Source organism: Chaetodon auriga, chromosome 2 (genome assembly GCF_051107435.1).
Source record: "Chaetodon auriga isolate fChaAug3 chromosome 2, fChaAug3.hap1, whole genome shotgun sequence".
In the NCBI taxonomy this organism is placed as follows: domain Eukaryota; kingdom Metazoa; phylum Chordata; class Actinopteri; order Chaetodontiformes; family Chaetodontidae; genus Chaetodon; species Chaetodon auriga.
Window position 1 is genome coordinate 30,368,578 of NC_135075.1, and position 17,702 is coordinate 30,386,279.

General features: G+C 50.0%; 1 protein-coding gene across 1 annotated transcript in view; it reads right to left on the bottom strand.

Annotated features, from left to right (window-relative positions):
* The window catches only part of dag1 (dystroglycan 1), a 42,570-nt gene extending 33,133 nt beyond the window's left edge, over positions 1-9,437 (bottom strand). Inside the window, exon 1 of the mRNA XM_076746444.1 lies at positions 8,886-9,437. The gene's annotated coding sequence lies outside the window, so the exon portion shown is untranslated. The remainder of the gene's footprint in view (positions 1-8,885) is intronic.
* Positions 9,438-17,702: the final 8,265 nt, after the last annotated feature.

Sequence of the window (17,702 nt, forward strand, 5' to 3'; positions counted from 1 at the left end):
CCTGTATCTGGTCATCAGCATCTCGAAGACACAATATGTCACATCGAGGTCTGAACGCTTGACCTAACGTCTCATCATTAGCACGTCCAGCTGCTGCTAACAGGACGACCTGCGTCCCCCTGGACCTTTTTTAACGTCTGAATGAGACGTGAAAAGGTTGAATGAAAGTTCTTTTTGAAGCCGTCTAAAAACAGACTTGAGGTGCAGATTTTTGATAAACAGCTTGAAAACAAACGTGGTCTCAGTGAGACTCGGGGCGTCCACAGGACTCTGGACCGTGGACAGCAGGGATTTTGGCGTGTGCTGCACCACAGTCCAATTGTCCTTGAAGATTATGGCTTTATTAAATTGTATTGTTCTTTGAAGCAGCAACTATGTAAACAATCCCCCCCCATCCAGGGCTGCAAATGCAGGTCAGAGCAAACACCTGAAGGACGCTGAGGGACAGTAAACTGATGTCTCCTGCCTTTCCTCACCCGTCCTCCTCTGTCCAGCTTCCTGCTGTCAGCGAGCCCCCTCCCCCGCCGCCCCCGCCGCTCATTTTCTCGGCCGTGGTCACTCCCTCGCTTTCTATTAACCCCGTTCCTCCCCGTCTCACCCGCCTCCTTCTTTCTGTCCTGCTGTCTCCAGTCCTATCAATCAAGACATCCCACTACTACGTCCCCTGTCACTCCCGAATCCCTCCTCTGTCCCTCCACCCTGCACGCGCACTCACACTAACACACACAAACACCCAGCAGCACGCACACACGCTCTCACAGCTACGGCGTCTCCAGGACGTGAATCATCGGAGCACATTGGCAGACGACAGCTCTCGTCCCTCTGAATGACTGCCCGTCATAAAAGACAGATTGACGGATGAATGGGTGGGGTGAATAAATGGCTTGATGGGTGGATGAGTGTGTGGATAGATGGGTGGGTGGATGAAAAGAGGGATAAATGGGTGGATGAATGGGTGACTCATGACATCCTGATCCGACACAAATTTGCAAATAGGCTTGGAGACGAGCGTTCACGGCCGTGACGCGTCTCCGGGAGCGTTTACTTCCTGGAGCATCGACGGCAGCTTCTCCAGCTGAGAGCGACGAAGAAGAGCGTTTGCTTCTGCCTGCCAGCAGCTGGACGGCTTTACGCTCACCAGGAAGTTCAGAGAGTCACGATCCACTCGATTGATGAGGGAAATACAAACATTATATGAGGATCAATAAACACTAAAACAGTCATTTGGTAATTAAGTCGTTTTATCAGCGAGCTTTAAGCGATTAGGCCCGTCAATATTATTGATAAGTGACTGATCGTCGAAGACGCCTCAGCTGACTGCTTTCAGTCGCTCTGCTGCTTTTCTCTGTGTAACCTCGTGAAACCTGAATTGATTATTGATCCATATCAGTTTCTGCTCTGACGTTGATTAACTGATTCGTTGCAAAACAACAGTAACTTCAATCCAAAGATCAGTTGATTAATCAATCAGTCAAATGACACAGAGATAATTAGCAAAGATTCTGATGATCGATTAATCATTTCAGTCAATTTTTAAGTTACAGACACAGAAAAGTTCTCGGGCTTCTGGACGTTCTCTGATCGACTGAAAACTTTGGGTTTTGGACTGCAGGTCGACGTTTTTCACCCTTTTAGAGAGCAAACGATCGATCAATCGACTAATCTGACGGACTGATAATTATAAAGTAATGAACTGGGTTTTCATGCTGTCATCACCGCTGCCCTGACTTCTGTGAAGAGTGTTTTTTGCTTTAATTTGGAGGAACACGTCTGTTCTTCATCGTGAATTCTACCTGGTGTTCTGTGTGACTCTTCCTCGCTCTGCTGCTTCTTTCTGTCGCTGGAATGTTTCTCTGTTTGCAAAAACCTGTTGACTCGTCCGAACTTGTAGAAGGTGAGTCACCTGAAGCCTTCACAGCTGTGTGTGTGTGTGTGTGTGTGTGTGTGTCAGAGTGAGCGCGAGTGTGTGTGTGTGTGTGTGTGTGTGTGTGTGTGTGTCGACATGCACCACCTGATGTACATATGTATGCTCTGCTAGTGTGAGTGTGTGTGTTTGACTCCACGCCAGGAACAATGTCATCTACTGAGAATCCACACACACACACACACACACACACACACACACACACACACACACACACACACACACACACACACACACACACGCTGGTGTGAAGTCGCCCTGGCGGTGTTTGACTGTTAGATTTAACATGTCAGATTCTCTCAGGTCTCATTTCCTCGGCCTGCTGTGTTTACCTCCCACCAACGCTTTAAAAGCTCCCGGCCAGGTGGAAGGGCCAAGCTGTTTGCCTGAGTCCACACACACACACACACACACACACACACACACACACACACACACACACACACACACACACACACACACACACACACACACACACACACTCCTCTCCTCCACTCTTTCAGCTGCTCTGCCGTTGTTCATTTTTAATAACAAAGCACGAACACGGCTCACACGCCGTCCCTCTGTGTGTCAGGTAAGATCTTTCCTTCATCTTTTATGTTCTTGGTGTTAACAGGATGAGCCAAAACAAGCACTCAGCAGTTTATTCTACTGTCTCACCGACTTCAGGCCCTGAAACTGAGACACTGAAATATTTGTGAATGTCTGCTCTTCATCTTGGTCTGAACGAACGAGACGACTTGTGCTCGTTAAAGACGCGGCACCCCCGTTCAGCCAACCAGACGAGCCTCCATGTTTACTGCACCAGCAGGCGGTGACATTCTCCGGCTGCTCTGGCCGTCGTGGCGAAGCAGATTCCTTCATGGACGACCGGGCAGCACGCCTCTACATGTGGTCCTGCTTCCAGCTTCAAAAGAGCTGAACAGCCATCATTACAAGGCGACTTGGGAGTAACTCTGCACTCAGCGTGTATTTCTGCTGAACGCAAACACAAAGCTGCCTGTTTGTTCATTATGTGTGGCGCTGTGGAGGACTCCCTTCATGTCCGATTAAACCCAAGTGGTTTGTCTTTGGGGGACTCAGAGTCCAGCAGCACTCCGGCAGTTTGTCATCTTAGACGTAGACTCAGTTCAGACCGAGGTTTTATCTGAACGCCACAGCGTGCGGCTGCTGCGTCGGTCGTGAAGCCGAATCACAATTAGGTCTCCTCCCAGCGTTAAGAGTTCTGGCGTGGCAGTGAAATTCCTCCATGGTTGACCGGGCAACTCAGAGCGCCATTTGGCTCCATGTCCAGAAGGCTAACCAGCCAAAACAAGGGGGCTAATAAAACTGTCCACTGATAAGCAGTTAATGCCCCAGAACTAATGACTGCACCGCCACCCCGCTTTCCCTCGCCCTCATCGGTGGCGCGCGCACGCACACGCACGCACGCACACACGCATGCACACGCACACACAGACACACACACGCACGCACGCACGCACGCACGCACGCACGCACGCACGCACGCACACACACACACACACACAGAGCTGCCTCTTTCACAGTTCTTAGTGTTGTGACTGGACAATGAGGAGAAACAGGAATTCTGGGAACTTGGTGGAGGCCAAACTTAAAAAGAACATTCATGAGGAGGACGAGGGGAAAGCTGATGCAGGGGGAGGCGGTCCTTCATCCCACAGCAGAAGTGTCACCAGCTGATCCACAGAAAGCTGTATGTTTGAAGCGTGTGAGCAGCAGAGCCACAGCCCCCCCCCCCCCCCAGAGCTCCGGCACTAAAATGGCCTCTATATCAGAGACATACAGGCTCGAGCAGTTAGCCACACTGATCGCTCATAATGGCCTGGCCGGCGTGCTGCGCCGCCTCCCTCTGCAGCAGAACGCCGCTCTGTCAGCTGCAATTATACGGGAAACTGCCACCAGGAGCAACACTAATAGCTCCGCCGCCATCTACACATGGCAGAAACGCTGTCACGCTCCCTCGTGCTCACAGCTTGAGATTTAAAAAAAATATTTCCCTAACCATCTGAACCTGGACATTTGGTGTCCACGGCTGCCAGCGCATCGCAAAATAAGCAAATGTGAGGACATGCTGATGACACGGCTCTTATTGTAGGTTTGGTCGATTCAGTCAGGGACTAAAAACAGCTTTAAAACGTCGAGCGCTGAGGCGGCGGCCGTGTGAGAGTGCTGACAGATGGGAGGATTCTCCTGCTGCTGGGTAGCATCATGAGTCACCATAAGACTTTACCCTCGTCAGCGAGCATCCGCCCAGCTGAGCTCCCGCAGGAATATCCAGAGGTCTTTGATCTGCTGTGAGGAACACACTCTGAACGTGAGCGAGCGATCGCAGCGGCGCTGACCTGAAGCCGACAGGGGTCCATCAGAGTCGTGTTTGTTGACTGGTGTGGCTGCAGGCCACTGTTCAAAACTGAAAGTGCCGCATTAACTCTGACGGGTGTGAACTTTCAGAAACGCTGACGCAGCACAAACTCCAACACTCCGCCTTAAAGGGAGGGAGGCCACCCTCACATCAGGAAACACGGCGACTTCTTCCCGTCACCTCTGACTGCCGTCGTTTAACACGCTGACTCTGCAGAACCGTTAGCTTCTCTGTGACGCTGACGGCTGCCAACAGGTGAGCGAAGCCAGCAGTTCAACAGGTGAGTGACGCCAGCAGCTGGAGACTCCTGACGGACTGAGAGGCTCTGCACTGAGCACTGTGACCCAGAGGAAACACATCAGAAAGAATTACAGCTCGTGACAGCTCGTGCTGCAGCGCAGCCTAAACGTTGAGCAGTCGGAGCGAAGGCAGTGACGCAGCGAGCGCGTCTGAGGCCACTGACTCACCTACAGAACATCATGGATGGAGCCTCCAAAGAGCAAAGAGTCTGTTTGCTCACACACTTTCATTGGCCTCTATTTTAAACCACGTTGGAACCACGTCAGCAGCAAAAAGACCAGCAGCTCTGTCCCAGTTTACACATGCGGACCCTCTGAACCGACTTGCCAACGCCATCAACCAAAGCCCGGTGTTCTTTCTGTTCTTATCTCTGACTAAGAATAGCACCAGGAATAGCCCAGGCCCACACCTTCTGAAGCCTGCGAGGCTCTTCAAACATCTTATGGCCGTTTTATTTTCGAGTTCTGACAAATGTGCCGTATGCCCATCGACAAGTGGTGTTTCAATCGTGGCGAGAGCATGACTCACAGCGACAGAATCGTAGCCAACTGTAGGCAGAGAAGCTCTGTCGATGCCTCATCCCCTATTTTAGCCCAGAAGGCCTGATGGAGGACGAGAGCGAGCGCCCAAGGATCTAAATCTCATCTCCCAATGTGATGAAGGAGGTTTACTCCACAACATGCAGACATGTTTTTACCTTCCTCCAAAAGCTTTGGAGACAGGAAAGAAAAACTATCCTGATCTGTGAGCTGAAAGAAGACTTGGAACGAAAGTTTGAAAAGCAGCGAGCCAGAGATTAGACTTATCCTGTGGAGGATACACAAGGTGTTTCATAACAGACAAACTCAATCCTATTTTGGATGATATTGATTTCTGGGATAGGGAGTAGCTCAGACGTAGACAGAAGAAACACCCTCAGAGGGGTGGGTGGAGGAGGAGGTGGAGGAGGAGTGTGTCTGGGGAATGTGTTTGACTCCGATCTGCTGCTGCCGTTTGAGATGGAAGCAGGATAAAACCAAAGCTGTTGTTGGATTAATGAAAGCAAACAAACAGAAAAACACGACTTTGCAGGCAGAGAAAAGGAAAGCGGCTCGTTAGCGCGCCGATTACAGGCCGTTAAGAAATCAGCTCGGGTTCTTTAACGGCCTGCTAATGACCACACGTGACTTACTTGGCATTTTCATTCTGAACTCCACATTTCTGCTTGGGCCGTGTACTTCCTGGAGTAGCAGGAACAGCATTTCCTGTCTCCGTAAAACGACACACGCTCTTTGAAACGCTGCAGCAGGTCTGCGCCGGCCTCCTCCGGGCCGCCGCGGGTCACACGCTTTCCAGCTCTCCAAAGATTAGGTGAACTTCAAGCGGTAAAAAACCAAAGCGGCGTTCCAGGGTTTCCTTACAAAACCACCAAACAGAGCCGCTGACTTTGTTTAACTCCTGCAGCACGCAGCGGGCCAATCACAGAGCCCGTTACATCTCGTGTTCAATACCTGTTAAGCTGATCATCACCTTCAAAGATGGTCGCAACAACAGCTCTGTTGCCTTCTAGAGGTAATTCAGACCTCTTAAGCCGAGCAGCACATCTTTTTACTGAAGACTGAGGAGGCTTTCAGAGGCCACACAAACACCAGCACGGCAAAATACACAAGCACACGACACACACACACTGTTTACTTAACCCTCCCAGGCCGGCACAGAGGTGTGCTGTGTGAAAACGACAGAAAATATCATGAAAGAACACACACACACTGAAAACTGGACCTCTATTCAGTGCAACGAGAGAGGGCACGACGCACACGCACACACACACACACACACACACACACACACACACACACACACACGACTATTTCTCACCACTGTGTGTTGTTACAGCCCTCCTTCTACACTGCAGGGTGACGAAGTGACACACATATAAATCCAGTTAAATACACAGGTGATTTCAGTGTGTGTGTGTGTGTGTGTGTGTGTGTGTGTGTGTATGCTGCAGACTGTGTGTCCTCATCAAAAAAGCCAGGATGAGGTTATTTACTGCAGCTGCCTGAACGCTAATCTGTTTTTTAATCCTTTTCTTTTCACCTGGAGAGGCGGCCGAACACGTGTGGCCTCTTCCAGCGATCACACACTTTCACACCTGAGAGCTGCAGAGGGCGACGCCGACGGCCCATCGTCAGCATAACCGAAGCCACGGGGGGGTTACGTGGCTCGCTTTGGGGAACTTTGACAGCGATAGCCGAGCTCACCGCAGAGCCACACCAACACCGAAACCCATGCTCGAGCACACACTCTCACCCAGACTCACTCGCACACCATGTGGCGCACACACAGGAGACACACACCTAAGTGAACAAATTAACAGCATGGTGTAGAAACAAACACGCACACACATCATCAGCGAGGCGGTTCCTGCCGCTCGAAGGGAAACAAACACTGTTCTCTGTGTGGAGGATTAAAGACAGCTTGTCTACAAAACACACCAGTCCCACCAACACGACGCCTGTTTACACACACACGCAAGCCAGTGTGCTCAGCTGCAGGTCTGTCACCAGGACTGAGCAGAAACCAGCAGAACTGAACGCAGACTGGAAGAGGATCCAGGGCGGGAGCATTTATTTACATCCAGTGGGAGTAGCAGGAGAGCCGGTGGACCTCCAGGCCTCCTCTGGAGGCTTCAGGCTGAGAATAACGGTGCCCGTGGGACCACTCAAACCCCCATCACTGAACAGTGGAGGTCTTTAATTTGTTTAGGGCCCGTGGGATGGAGCAGCTGAGCATTTCTGGACAATCAATTGACATTAAAACACAGATCCTAAAGCACGCCACGGGAGGAGACACGTCTCAAACCAGGGAATTACACTCAAAGTCTGCTGCACACACTCTGACTCAGGCAGCAGGCAGACAAGCAGCATGCAGGCCCTCAAAGGTCAGGCTGTCGAAAAAACACCACCTCTGTAGTGAAGACAGAGGGCGTGGGCCTCCGCCCGCCTGATGGAGGAGCCTCACACAACAGCAGCATGAGATGTGAGCTCCATGCAGACCATTCTGACGCGTTCACGTGTCATGAACTCCATTAACACGGTGAGAAGTGAGTCTGTCCCTCTGACTCAATAAACAGCCTTACTCAGCTTTCTCTCTGAGGCTTCATCCTCTGCTTTCACACAGCTGCCTCTCTCTCTCTCTCTCCTCTTTTTGTCTTGTCCCTCGGTCAAAGGAGACATACCCAGACCGCGGCAGGCTGTCAAACGTCTCCATGGCAAAGCGGACGTGAGCGGAATCACGACGCGGTGGGCGAACATCCTCCGGTGCGCGCGGACTTCACCTCCAGCGCGGTTCGCCTTATTGAGGCTGTTTTTCCTCCCAGCTGCTCGTTCTTCGACACAGAGGCGTTTTAAAAAGCTCACCGGGAGCCGCGCGTCCATGTCAGAGGACACGTTTCAACCATCTGACACTGTCACCAACTTCCACTCCCACTGGCGCGCGAGAGCACGCGCACGGGCACGCACGCAACAGCGCGAGCAACACGAGAGGAGGTAGAGGATAGTATGAAGAACAATGAGGTCACTAACTCACTGACTGAGAGCACATTACACGGACCTCGAGTGTTAGGGGACACCGGTCCTCCACAGGACGCCAAAAATAAGCAGAGCGCGAGGACAGCCGATGAAATACAGTCAGCCAAATTATAAAGAGGCCCTTCTCTGCCCAGCCCTCTTGGACTACAGCCTGTCCTGGCCTGGCTTTAAAATGCACCTGTTCGGGTTTGAAGCCAGAGGAATGAGCCTGGTGGGCTTCAGGCAACTTCAGCTGTCCAACCGCCGGCCACCGAGGACGGGTAGGAAGGACAGGAGGAGCGAAGGGAAGGAGGCGAGGGAGAGGGAGCAGGGCGGAGAGCGGCTGGTGAAAGCGGTAGCAGGATAAGTAGCCCAGCAATCCAGCTAATAACACAGCGATCGCCTAAAAATACCCTCGACCACAGAGCTGCGCCGCTGCCGCGCACAAACCCCGCAGGCGGACCCGGATGTGTTCCCGAACGCACCGAATTCACGCCGCTCCGACGCTCCGCTCATATTTCAGCAGCAAACGTGGAAAATAGTTGCGAGCTGCGGGGCTCGAGAGCCGTTTTCTTTTCTCTCGGCCGGTGTCTCCTTGAATGTCTCCCCTGTCCGACACCGAGCCCACAAAGACAAGTCCAAGCTGCAATAAAAGCCACATTTTCTGCAAACTGACGCCAAACGACAGCAGGCGACAATAAAGAGGCATGATTTAAAGAGAACTGACCGTCAAATCTCCTCCGGGTTATATCCTTCCCGTCTCCAGCTTAATCCTCCTCTCTTCTTCTTCTTCTCCTTCCGTACGGTGGAGGCGGAGGTGGCGACAGGGGAGCTCGCTTTTCCTCCTTCCCTTTCACACGGAGGCGAGCGGACAAATATAGGCTTGCTGCTCGGTGTCAAATCTCCCCTCTCCCCTGACTGGCGACAGGCTGTCTCCGGTGGTGGTCCAAAGTTAGTCTCGCAGCGGAAGGTGGAAGCCCACCTCACGGAGAAAATACGCAAAAAGCACCAAATGGAGCAAAACACCAGCAAAATGTGAAAGTGGAGCAAAAATCTGCTGCGTAAAAACCAGAATGGAAGAAACGCTGCGCTGCGAGGTGAGAATAGAAAGAGAAATCACATCGTTTTCTGTGGTGCGGGAATCAGTGCGCGCTCCAGCGGGGCCACAGAGCCTCGGTGCGGCCGCTGCACCCCTGAACCGGCCGGAGAAGCTGCTGCTGCTGACGGAGCTCAAACCTCCGCGACCGAACACGTCCCGTCCACCCGAGGTCCTCCACACAAATGTCCGCTACTGAGCCTGAAGGATGAATTTCCACCCGGAGGAGGAGTGGAGAGACAGGGAGGGAGGGCAGTGCTTGCATTCTCTGAATTACTCCACCCCCAAACTGCCTCCCCCCTCTCCCTCTGCTCCGTCCCTCCACCTCTCCGCCGCTCTTTCATTCACTATATTTGCTTTCTTGTCTTCTGTTTTCTCTTCTTTTCCTCTTCGTCTTGTTCTGTCCGCGTCCCCCTCCTCTGCCCCCCCTCTATCTGCAGCATATCCAGCCCCCCCCTGTGGCCCTCGGCTAATCACCAGCAGATCAATCGATACGTTTACTCAACGCCTTCTGTGATGGAGTTATGATGATGACATTGATCCGGGGTGTGAATGATCATCATGTAGGATTTTATCAGTGTCACGGCAGCAGTGAGGTGGCCGGGCTTTCCTCTCCTCGTTGGTTAAAGTTAGATTTGCATTATGAAAAACAGAATATTCGGCATTAACAAACCAAAAGTTTAGCTGCCTCTCCCTCAATATCTCTCCAAAAAAAGAAAAAAAAAAACACTATGTTGCTTTTTCTCCGTTTTGTGTGACCAAAAAGACAAAAGCCGCCTTTCAAATGTGTCTTTGTAAGCTAAAAGCCTCATTTATTTGTCCAACTCAGCTGTCTTGGCTAATATTGACTTTATGGACACACTGACGGCACCTGGAGTGGTTTTATGTGTGCTTGTGCATTTTAGCACTGCATGAAATAAGGCTTGATTGGATATAAAAGCTCAACTAAGTGTTCTCTGAATTCATAAAACCCTTCTTTGTCTGTGGTAAAAGCCTCCTGTTTTGGGGCTTGTAATGGCTGCCTGTCTTCCTCCAGTGGGAGCGGGGCTCATGTTCACCTCTCTCGACTGAGCTGGACCTCATGCTGGTGGCCACAAGCGGAAACTGAATTTTGAAGTTTGCCAAGGACTGTCGCCAAGCGAGCTTTGTGACAAGTCGCCGCCCCTCGCAGCGTTCGGTGTCACCCACATTGATTTCGCTCCATTTGCCGAGCCCCGGGCTGGTTAAAGAAGCAGAGCTCTGATGGAGGGTCACTGGCCCAGATCTGGTGGTCCTGAACAGGGATGACAAACACACATCGCGGTGCAGGCGTGTAACATGCAGCCGCTGTGGAGAAGGTGCAGAATATGTAACAGTCTGAGTGTGAAGCGGGGTGATGGTAAACGGTCCATGGACTGAATTTATATGGAGCCTTTATTCCAAGAGCGGCGCAAAGCACTTCACAATGTCGTCCACACACACACACACACACACACACACTCCCACACCGCCGGCAGCAGGGCGGCCATGCGAGGTGCTGACCTGCATCAGGAGCAGTCTGGGACGTCTGGCTAAGGAGCACTTCAGCAGACAGGAGCTGGGATTCGAACAGAAAACATGAAAGACCTTCATCTGTGAGGTCAACAAGCAGGTCACATGATCTGAGTGGGTTTCTGTTCGATGTGTGCAGGTGTTATCCTCGTGTCAACCGTCGCCTCGAGTGGCTGACTGTCTTCATTAAGCTGCTTTAATCTGAGTCAGCTTTGTTCTGTCACCAAACCGTCCGTTCGAGACGAGCGTGGGTGTCACTCATAAGCCACCTATGTCTCATTTAGGAGCGAGCGAAACGCGAATCTGCTCATTAAATTTGTTTCATTTCATTTCTGCTTAACTGGGAATCGAGTCTTGGTGGATCAAACAAACAGGAGTGTGAGGAGGAGAGCCTCGGTGAACCCGGTGATCAGGAGAGGTAAAAGAAAAGCAGGGCTGAGCAGAGAGGTGGATGCAGGGACGGCAGATATGGAGCTAGCTTTGACGATGTACACGATCTCTGCGAGGCCATTAAAGCGCCCACTGAAGAGGAGCGATCGGGACAGAGTGATATGATTGAGGGGGAGGAGGAGTGAAACACTTCTTGAAAATTGTTGGTATTTTGTCACAGAACGAGGCCATCTTCGAGAGTGTCATTATAACTGACAGCAGACATTGTCCCTATTGTGCAGAAAAAAATGTTCCATGACTCCGGAGCTGAGTCAGATAATTGAAAATGTTTTGTTAAATGTCACAAATGAAAAAGCCGAAATTGGACAATTGACCACTTCATCGTCAGTTTCTGGAAAGAAGCCCAGATTCCTGCTGCAGCGGAAGGCTTCTGCTGGACGCTGAGGTTGTGTGAAGTTAACGGATTGGTTGCAGAAGCTGAGTCGACCATGATGAAGCACCTGCCTTCAGAGGTTCAATAAAACGCCTGCCATGTGCAAGAAAGGAAGAAAGAAAGAAAGAAAGGAAGAAAGAAAGAAAGAAAGGAAGCATTTTAAAAGTGGAATAAAGCAAATTGAACTGTGAAATAACTTTTGCATCTGTAAGAACTCCACGAATATTCCACTGTTGGATATTGTTTACCTTAAAAATCCTTCTGTATTTGAAGAATTAGGTGTAAACTTGTTCTACACCCGCCGCCGCGGGCAGTCCTGAATCATCCGATGAGGGTGGAGCTGAGGTCATGGCGGCTGCCCGCAAGATGGGCGACACAGAGACGTGATGCTCATTCAGGCCCACAGCTCAGGCAGCGATTGGTCGGCTGTGACGAGGTTGGAGGTAGGAGGAGAGAAAAGATGCTGAACTGGACTGAAGGATGCAGCGCAGATAAATCCACGGCCGAGTCCCAGAAACAATTCAAAAATCAATGTCGCTATTGATCACACAACGGTTATCAGAAAGGCTGTTCAGACTCATGGGCTGAATAAAACACGGACGTAGTCGGAGGTTTCTGAAGAGCCATTGTCAAGCTCTGCCTGTCGCCATCTTGGCAGTGTCTGACTCCACCTAGCTGCTGGCTAATCCAGAAAAAGGCAAAAAGATGGAGCGTGGGTGGAGCTGAGGTGGGCTGAATGAAGCCTGTATGCTGAAACTTAGCAGCTAGCTGTGAACAAACATGTTTATTTCTGCTGTAAAGTTCAACATTTTGATATGGGGGTCTATGGGAAATGACTGGCTTTTGTAAGCAGCCTCAAGTGGCCATTTGTGGAACTGCAGTTTTTGGCTTCATTTTTCAACCTGCTGCTTGTTTAAACTACAGTGTTTGCAAATAAAACATGAACTTTTCTAAAATTGTGCCACCTAGTGTAAGTCTTTAAAAAATAAAAATAAAACCAACGTCCTCCAGCATGCAGACAGTTAAGTGTTTGATGTTCATGTTATTGATGTTTGGAGCTCAGCAGTTTGTTTTTAGGAGCCATGCTAACAGCAGTGCTTTGAGGTGAATGTTAATGTCAGTATGCTAACATGCTCACAATTACAATCCTAACACTGATGTTATCGAGGCAGGCGACAGTTCACATCTTCGTTTAGCACGTTAGCATGCTAACATTGGGTCATTCGCTCTGAACACAACGCACAGCTGATGGGATCATCGCTGGAGTGGCGACATGATGTCAGTTTGCGCTAGTCATTAGCATTCATACGCGCTCCATGGCTACCTGAGCCAGATAAGGTGACAGTCCATCCAATAGTTGAGATATTGAGTCTGGACCAAAGCGGTTGACTGACAGGCCCATCAATAAAGCCATGCAACGGGCACGGCTAAAAATAGAGGATGGCCTGGGTGGTCAAAGCCACCATGACTGAACAGACAGAGAGGAGTGCCACTGACTGACACTGAAATGAAACATAAACAGAAAAAATACTAAAAATCAGTCAAGATTCTTACATAACCTCTGATTGTGGACATCTTGCACTTCTCACTGATGCTCACAGACATCATCGGATACGACACAGAGGTCAGCGGACGGTCGCTGAGCTCCAGCTCCTCCTAATGTAATGGACTACCAGGCTATTCCTGCTCAGTGCAGCATCCAGGCACCACTCAAACGTCTTAGCGCGAGGCAAAGACGAACTGCTGGAGGAGGTATTCGTTGCCCCTAACATCTTCAGACAGGCCAGGCTTTACGGAGGGGGGTGGTGTTTCAATATTCATGAGGGTACATGACAGAAGCGTCGATGAGAGGAGAAGTAGGAGTAAACCAACGCCACGGAGGAGACAGGAGAGCCAGAGGAGAGGGAGGGAGGGAGGGAAGCAGCAGAGGAGAGGCAGAAGTGATATCGAGTCTGACAAAGACAGAGAAAGTGTATGAGCTGAGCTGCAGAGGGAGAGACTGAGGAAGAAGATATGGTACTACAACGACCTGTCAGGAATATACAGAGAGCCAGACAAGGCGAGAATACGCTGGATGTTATCCACACATGAGAGAGAGGGAGCAGCCAAGGAAGCAGCAGCATTTCCCCATCACAAGTCACATTACGCGGTTTTATTTTAAAAGTTCAATCAGTTGCCTTCAACATTAAAACAGGATGCTTTGTTCAGACTGACGCTGCAGGCCGGACCTGCTCCAGAGGACGTTCTCTTCAGAGCGTTGGATTTAAAGCGTCTCTTTCACTAAATCTTCTCCAGACGATGTTCTCTATCAGCAGAGGGACGGCGTTACGTACTCACGTCGCCGAACGGAGGCGAGTGATTCCAGAGCTCGCCGTCTGCATCACACCGTCACATGGAAACCTTCATCCACACACTGACAGAGCGATGGAGGCTCAGAAACTACAGACCGCTGTGGACTGTAGCTGATAGAACGGTGATTAGATAATCGATTAGTCTATGGCTCTTTATCACAGATGGTGTTCAATCCGTAAAACAAACTTCACTTTGATTTGGCCAAACGCTGAATTGTTTTCGATGAGTCAGAGCTGAATGCAGCTCCTGAAGATCCTGTTTAAATCTGCTGCGTCGTTTGATGAAGACCTCTGTACACCTCTCTAAGCAGTGAGAGAGACGGTGAATATACTCTATACTAACTTTAATTTACACGCTGAGCGGTTTCCTTCCATCACAACAGCGCTGCTTTTGCTTTGATGATGTTTGTATTGTCCTCACAGCTCTCTGTTATAACAGCCTGCTCCTCCTGTAGCCTGCATGCAATTGGTGAATTTTTTTGGAGAACTTGACTCATGATGCACCAAACAATAACATTTTTTTTAGCAAAGAGAGTTGATAACCATCGTGGTGACCCCTCTTCTCTGAGAGGGGTTGGCTCTGCTCGTAGCAGCGTGCTGAAGAGGCCTGCAGACTCTGAGCTGATTTATTTCAAACTGATTTCAGACCAAAAGTCATCCAGGTGTCGTCCTTCTCTCTGTGTTTGATGTGCACAGATGAGTCCAGACGAGGCCGTCTGAAGGTGTGTGTTCTCGCTGCCCTCCACGACGGCTCTGAGCTCCACCTGCAGCTGCAGTCGTTCAGAACACCGTCGCCCTCTGAGGCGGTGCGATGACACTTTTCTAGCATCGCTCGGCCTTTAATTTTCACCTCAGTACAGACGAGCACCTTGCTTCCTGCACTGGCAGCGTCTGGATGTAAATCACGAGGTGCAGAATCGTGATCATAACTCTCCGGCCTGGATTTAAACAGCTGCTTGTAGAATCAGGCCTCTGCTCCACACAACTGACCCTTAAACGATGATTTTCTGTTTGAATGATTCCTGGAATCGTCCTGATGTTTTCAGTATGTTTGGACCTTTGACTCTGCATTTTCTAAAGCATCTGTTCCACTGATGATTCAATGAGGACGGCTTCCAAATGCTGGAGCGGCTCGAGCCTCATCACCAAACGCCGTCCACGCACAAGATGAATGTGCCGTTTTCCTCTTGAGCTCCGGGCAGCTGTAATAACTTCCCCCAGTGCAGCGGCACACAGAGGCGAAGACAAAAGGCAGGTTGGCAACAGGAGGACACACAAACACGGGACAGATGTGACACACGTGACATTAAAACGACAGATCCATTCAAACACACACATGCCAGGACGCACACGTGCACGCACACATTTTGGGGGAAAGGAGGTAAAACCCTCCAGCTGCACAGCTCCTCGTCTCCCAGTATGAATGCAGGGAAGGCGTCAGGCAAGCTGGGGCTCATCCGTATGGCTGCATCTAATGAAAAGTGACAACTCCCTTCTCCCGGAGAGCCTTCCTGTTTTGCTAGGCTTCAAATCCTATTTGCTTGCCCCCCTCCACCACCGCCGCCTCCCTCAGCAGCACCACCTCTCTCCGTCTCTCCTCTTCCTCTCGCTTTTCTAACGAGTGTTCCCCGCTTTCTGGAAAATGCGTTGCCAATATAGTCTTATTACATTTTAAATGTTGTAATTGTCCCCCAGCAAAGGGGAAGGGGGGGGGGGGGGGGCAGATGGGTTTTAAATGTGTAATAACTTCAGGCAGTGAAGGGGAGAGAGCGCAGGAGGAGCGGGGGAAGGTTTGACAGTGTGATTGGAGAGATAGCAGGTAAATTGATTATTGAACGGCAGGTATTCAGAGCATGTCAGATGATCTGATGAGCCCGTGATAGGAAAACTTTGCACTGTACTCAATCAATTTACAAGAAAGATAAACTGCTGCTCTGATGTGACGACTCTCCGTCTTCTGCGGGCTCTTAGAAGTCGATGAAGCAGAATATCTTCCATACGAGGCGCGTCGGGGCGCGTGCATCCACGTTCACAGACTCCGTTATCTTCTGCATTTATGTGCATATGGAAGTACGAGTGCATGTCCTCGGTGTGTTTGTGTGTGTTTTCCGCTCCTGTGCCTATTAGGGCAGTCAGTTAAATTGGCGGTGCAGGATACAGTATGTGGGTTACGGTGCCGTCCTCCTTGTTAATATTTCATCTCAGCGCTGGCAGAAAGAAATGGGGCAGAGAGACAGAAGGCCTCGTGTGACGGAGACGCTCTGGAAGACGGGGGATGTGTGTTTGTGCACGGCTTCGTTTTATCTCAGCGTTTTGTTAATTTTTTATTGATTTCTGTCTGTACTTTGTTGTTGTTGTTGTTATTGTTGTTGTTGTTTGGGGATATATCTGCATGTGTGAAAGAGGCCACTGCATTACCCGTGTGTGTGTTTTCATGACCGTCCATGATACATACAGCACACACACACACACACGCAGATTATTAATGTGTCCTGGCACACGGGTGCTTTGTCGTGTGCTCTTGTCTTGCAGCTGTGTTCGTGTTTGTCATGTATGTGCACACACAGCCTTCTGCACTGTGCTCAGCAGTTTGACATGTTTCCGCGTGCTGCTCTACACACATGATCACACACATAAGAAATGCATGGCCGGGCTTCCTTTATGGACTCCTTAATCCCACTGCATTAGCAGGAAGTGAAATATGTTTGAGGAGTTGTTTGTGGTAGTTTCAGCCTGTAACTGGGTGATTTGACTTAACTACTGCATGTTTTATGACAGGGCCTTTCAAATTATATGATGAGTGTTCACTCTCATTGTTTGGTTTGACTGGTGCAGGTAAACTTTCAAGGGTTAGGGCTATGTTTCCTTCCTTCCTTCCTTCCTGTTTCCTTCCTTCCTTCCCTCATAAACTAATGCTGTAAACAGTCTTATTTGAGATTAAAATCTTTGACTTTTTCTTGTTGCTTGTGCAGTTCAGACGAGATTCTGAGCTAGTGTTATTTATATAAAACGGTATATATACTGCTCAGGAAGAAATTAATAAATAACTAATACTAATTTAATTTTTATCGTGTTTGATATTCCTGTCTGGACGTCCTCATCAGCTAACAATGAGGAAAGAGAGGAGTTCAGCTCAGTTAGTCTGATTTTAAAACTTCACTGTGAGTTAACCCGAAGAGGCCCGGGAGGAAAAACGTGTTCTCCACACCCAAAATGACTAATAAAGACGAGAGCGTGGGCCACAGCTCGTTCTCACTGCAGGGATCCACACAGGTACAGGATGGGACGTCTTCTGAATACACACCTTTAAGCCTTAAGGTTAGATTCCTGCACTGACACCAACCCTAACGAATGGCACCAGGACTCGGTGTGAACGTCTGTGATGACTCTTACATGGGAAACCCGTCTCCTTGGTGAAAAGCTGGCGTGTGACCCCTCCATCCACCCCGACCTCCCCTCTGTGCGGCCGTCTGTGCTCCTCCTCTCCTTCCTCCTGACGGGTTTACACTGGAGATAGCTGATACATCATGCGCTGAGGGGCGTGACAAAGCAGCGATATTTGACGCTGTGGGAACGAGAACAGTGTGGTTTATGGATTACAAAGGTCTGCGGGTGGAAGCCTTTCATTGCTGCCACTTCTCACACCACCCGCACACCGACATGCTGAGTTCAGCGAATTCATTTTGTGTCCTGATGTTCAATGGACTGCTGAAGGTTTTTGAGTGGGAGCAACAAAGAAAGATA